Here is a 5,382-nt window from a genome sequence, read left to right on the forward strand (position 1 = left end):
CAATTGCTATTGTCCATGTCACGTATGGAAACCGGGCGGGATAAATTTCTTCTCCAACCCAAATTAATTTGGCAAATTTTCAACTTATGTCAAATTTTCCCCACCTGACAGTAGGAAATATTTGTATTAATGACATTTTAAACCTTTCTCTAATGCCCTCTGCCAAATCCTATCGTGTTCACAGATAGGTTTTCATGATGCAGAGACGTTTTATCACGTACTTCTGTGAAGAATATTCAATAGTATGAGGTTATGTGGTCTAGTGATATGACACTCGCTTTCGGATCGGAAGGTCCTGGCTTCGCATAGTTGAGACCTTGGAAAGGGTCTTTACTCACATTCTCTCACCGTACTCATCTGTATAATAAGTACCTAGAATTGTATATGTCGGAAATATAATAACGCCTAATAGGCGTCATGTGTCGTTTTATATTTTATGTGTTGCTGTTGGTCAGGAACCCATTGTAAAGCGCATTGATCACGTCCATTGGATATTGCGCTATATAAGAGCTCCATTAAAAAAAAGAATGTGAGATAAATTCAACTAATTAAAGAAAGATTCCAAGTATGTTTATATGTCATTTTATTCTGCTTTTGTTAAAAAAGACAGAAGACAAAACATAAAATAGACGACAGCTCCACACATCTCTATTCAACGTTCGGAACTTCTGGGCTGCCAATAAAATATAGTTAAAATCACAAAGTTAAAAACATATCAGGTAGTCTAGTTATGTTGGAAACAATATTATTATGATAGCCAACACATCAACTTGGTTTTACGCAATGTTGAACCAAATTTCAATAATTAACTTTAATAAAGCACAGAATTTATGCCAAACCTCAAGCCCGCTGGGAAAAATATAACCGTTTACATGTACAGTGGACTCCGGATAAGATGATGCCCAGGGGAACCGAGAAAAAAATCGACTTATCCGAAAATCAACTTAACGGGAGGGTAACCAAATGAGCAAAAGCTCATTTGAACAAAGCAAACCAATCTAGAATAAGTATGTCCCTTCATATCGCGCGGTCTCTGTAGTGGTCATCAGAGGCTCCTAGCCCCAATAGCCCCGTAGAGGAATCAGAATACATAACAATCGGAATTTGAGATAAAAAAGCGGAATCAACTTATTGTTATTGACTATGACATGCTTCGCAACAGAAAATGTAATAGACAATCCAAAAGTACTCAAATGATTAAAAATGTACAGATTGTGTAAAGACTAAGAATGGGGTCAAATAATAATAGAGAACACACAAGTCCAGGCCGTCTGAGAGCAACGCATTGAATGGATGGATTTCACCTTGTCAGAACGCCCCCCCCCTCCCACATATACACACACCTAATCAAGCAAACGCGCGTGCCGGTACACACACACAGGGCTAAAATTAAATAGGGAAAGAAGCTGACCGTACTCAAATAATATTATTACCGATTGAAGCCAACATATAATATTACCAAGGTCATTGACCTCACGAATCGGAGTCACAATAATGATAATAATAATAATACTTTGGTCAACCCCCCTCCCAAACATATTATCCGACATCAGCAGCACACACTTTGAAGAGACTAATCATACACAAAATTTGTGTTGATTGACCATAGGAGATGACGAAATAAGCCATAGCTCACTTTTTTTTCGCTAGGGATTTTTAAAAAAAATTTCCTTGATAGGAAAGGTGAAAAGCAGAATTTTTGCCTTGAATGTGGAATGTATACCAATTAAGTGAAATTATTCCGCGAAAAGCGGAAGGGTAGGAGCCTCAAGGTCAAGGTCATGCTTCTTGTAAATCGTCGAGACAGAAATAGCTGGTATGCCGATTTCCTATGCGATGATTTTCTGTCGCATGCCAAACTTTCCAAATGCATCGAATCTTCCTTTTCCGCGATAGGTTTGCCATTGTAGTTGTAGTTGTAGACTTGACTTGAATTCTTCTTGATAAAATTGATACTAATTAAGAGGGCTATTACATAGGATGGCATGGGATTAGAACCAAAAAAAAAATCTGGAACTTGAAGTTGCGACAATGTAAAATTTGAGATGGAGAAATTAAAGTTATTCAATACTGCTCATGTACATTGAACACGGACGTCAGGCAAAGCACCTACATCACATCGATGTGCGCCAATCGTTCGCGGATATTCTTAACCACTTAAAATTCTTACTGGTAGCTTTTTTAACCAATGGAAATACTTGTTTATTTGTGATTTTTTTGTAGTCATGAGTGATAAGAACATCGACTTAAGCGACATCGACTTATGTGGAGTTTTTTTTTTTTTTTACTAATGTTATATAGGAAGAAGGGGGAGGGACCAAGAAAAAAAATCGACTGATGGCAACGTCGACGTATCCAGAGTGCATTGTAAACAATGTAGAATAGATTAAATAGATGTGAATCTGTTCTTTCTTATATTTTTAGACCGTCCGGTGATCAATATTTTTCACTTGATTTGTCAATCAGACAATTTACATCGAATTTTCACATCACTCGTGAAAAGATAGTGTGCGTCTGGTTATGAAAATCACAACATTGCATTTCGGAAGTATAGAAAGAATGATGTTGACCTCGCTCAATTCTTTGTTATTGTTTGTTTTGTTTTTTTGTTGTTTTTTTTTTGCCATCCATGTTTATGAATAATTCTAACTAAACAAGTAGAGAAGAGGAGGAGAAGAATAAGAAGAAGAAGAAGAAAGAAGAAGAAGAAGGAAGAAGAAGAGAGAGAAAGAAGAAGAGAGAAGAGAAGAAGAAGAAGAAGAAAGAGAAGAGAAGAAGAAAGAAAAGAAGAAAGAAGAGAAGAAGAGAAGAAGAAGAAGAGAGAAGAAAGAAGAAGAAGAAGAAGAGGAGAAGAAGAAGAAGAAGAAGAAGAAGAGAAGAAGAGAAGAGAAGAAGGAGAAGAAGAAGAAGAAGAAGGAAGAAGAAGAAGAAGAAGAAGAAGAAGAAGAGAAGAAGAAGAAGAAGAAGAAGAAGAAGAAGAAGAAGGAAGAAGAAAAAGGGAAGAAGAAGAAGAAGAGAAGAAAGAAGAAGAAGAAGAAAAGGAAGAAAGAAGAAGAAGAAAAGAAGAAGAAAAGAAAGAAGAAGAAGAAGAAGAAGAAGAGAAGAAGAAGAAGAGAAGGAAAGAGAAGAAGAAGAAGAAGAGAAGGAAGAAGAAGGAAAGAAGAAGAAGAAGAAGAAAAGAAGAAGAAGAAGAAAGAAGAAGAAAGAAGAAGAAGAAGAAGAGGAGAAGAAAGAAGAAGAAAGAGAAGGAAAGAAGAAGAAAGAAGAGAGAAGAAGAAGAAGAGAAGAAGAAGAAGAGAAGAAGAAGAAGAAGAAAGAAGAGAAGAAGAGAAGAAGAGAAGAAGAAGAAAGAGAAGAAGAAGAAGAAGAGAAGAAGAAGAAGAAGAAGAAGAAGAAGAAGGAAGAAGAAGAAGAAGAAGAAGAAGAAGAAGAGGAAGAAGAGAAGAAGAAAGAAGAAGAAGAGAGAAGAAAGAAGAAGAAGAAGAAGAAGAAGAAGAAGAAGAAGAAGAAGAAGAAGAAGAGAAGAGAAGAAGAAGAAGAAGAAAGAAAAGAAGAAGAAGAAGAAGAAGAAGAAAGAAGAAGAAGAAGAAGAAGAGAAGAAGAAGAAGAAGAAGAAGAAGAGAAGAAGAAGAAGAAGAAGAAGAAGAAGAAAGAAGAAGAAGAAGAAGAGAAGAAGAAGAAAGAAGAAGAAGAAGAAGAAGAAAAGAAGAAGAAGAAGAAGAAAGAAGAAGAAGAAGAAGAGAAGAAGAAGAAGAAGAAAGAAGAAGAAGAGAAGAAGAAGAAGAAGAAAGAAGAAGAAGAAGAGAAGAAGAAGAAGGAAGAGAAGAAGAAGAAGAAGAAGAAGAAGAAGAAGAAGAAGAAGAAGAAGAAGAAGAAGAAGAAGAAGAAGAAGAGAAGAAGAAGAGAAGAAGAAGAAGAAGAAGAAGAAGAAGAAGAAGAAGAAGAAGAAGAAGAAGAAGAGAAGAAGAGAAGAAGAAGAAGAAGAGAAGAAGAAGGAGAAGAGAAGAAGAAGAGAGAAGAAGAAGAAGGAAGAAAGAAGAAGAAGAAGAGAAGAAGAAGAAGAAGAAGAAGGAAGAAGAAGAAAGAAGGAAGAAGAAGAAGAAGAGAAGAAGAAGAAGAAGAAGAAGAAGAGAGAAGAAGAAGAAGAAAGAGAAGAAGAAGAAGAGAAGAAGAAGAAGAAGAAGAAGAAGAAGAAGAAGAAGAAGAAGAAGAAGAGAAGAAGAAGAAGAAGAGAAGAAAGAAAGAGAGAAGAAGAGAAGAAGAAAGAAGAAGGAAGAGAGAAGAAGAAGAAGAAGAAGAGAAGAAGAAAAAGGATGAAGAAGAAGAAGAAGAAGAAGAAGAAGAGAAGAAAGGAAGAAGAAGAAGAGAAGAAGAGAAGAAGAAGAAGAAGAAGAGAAAGAAGAAGAAGAAGAAGAAGAAGAAGAAGAAGAAGAAGAAGAAGAAGAAGAAGAAGAAGAAGAAGAAGAATGATAGCATTAATGAAGATGTAATACGTACTGTGGTACATTTTCCAGACTTACTTCATCGTAAAGCATTGGCTGTAAATATGCAAGTTAGAATCACAAAAACACATATAGATAAATGTCATGAAACGTCTCCCTATTCATTGTGAAATGAGTTGATAACCGTTAAAAACTGTAATAAGGTCATGTTCAAATAATCCTTTGATACAAAATTGTTTATATTCAAATGTTTTTTCTCCATTTAGAATTTAAGAATAATTGCAATTTTATATAAATTATCAGACGCAATGTCCACTATGTACTATTAAAGCAACGGTGGAATAAATACTTGTGAATCAGAGTCTCAAAACGGTTGTGTGTAAGCGTAATATAGTTGGGGTTTTTTGGGGTTTTTTTTTGAGTATTTTTGTTTTGTTTTTACAGTAGATCTTTCGAGTCATTCGGCAAATGAAGCCGGAGTTTATCCCGGTTTCTATAGTGTGAAACAGATAATAGCAATTGATTGCTATCCATTGGATAGGATGCTAGTCTATCGCAAAGTACTTTCCGCCAAAGTACTCAGCTACCCATTCACTGCTGGGTGAATAGGTGGGTCAGAAAAGAATTGCGACTACAGCCGATCCTTTTGCGTGTGAAGCGAGTGCTCTACCATCTCAGTTATCGGGACAGCCAGGGTATTATAGTTGCCAAACAAATATTTCATTATAGGAGTGACCATATTATATGTATTATTATAGGTTTTGTCACTTGACGAAATAAAGTCATTTGCCTTCTATTTTGAAAAAAAAAAACAACCTCAATTGATATTATTTTGTTGTTGTTTTTTTTTTGGGTTTTTTGTTTTTTTTTACATTTGGACTAAAATATCAATATTTGCTTTTTTAAATACAAGTCATAAAATCTATCATCAGTTGTCTTC

General features: G+C 35.3%; 1 long non-coding RNA gene across 1 annotated transcript in view; it reads right to left on the reverse strand.

Moving 5' to 3' along the window:
* Nucleotides 1-566: 566 nt before the first annotated feature.
* LOC144957273 (uncharacterized) overlaps nt 567-5,382 on the reverse strand; it is a 9,984-nt gene continuing 5,168 nt past the window's right edge. Inside the window, exons 4-5 of the long non-coding RNA XR_013642111.1 lie at nt 4,498-4,538; nt 567-673 (exon numbers count right to left, since the gene is read on the reverse strand). This is a non-coding gene — a long non-coding RNA (uncharacterized LOC144957273). The remainder of the gene's footprint in view (nt 674-4,497; nt 4,539-5,382) is intronic.

The sequence above is a fragment of the Berghia stephanieae genome, chromosome 11 (genome assembly GCF_034508935.2).
Source record: "Berghia stephanieae isolate SIO BIC M18660-M18661 chromosome 11, UCSD_Bste_1.3, whole genome shotgun sequence".
Taxonomy (NCBI): domain Eukaryota; kingdom Metazoa; phylum Mollusca; class Gastropoda; order Nudibranchia; family Aeolidiidae; genus Berghia; species Berghia stephanieae.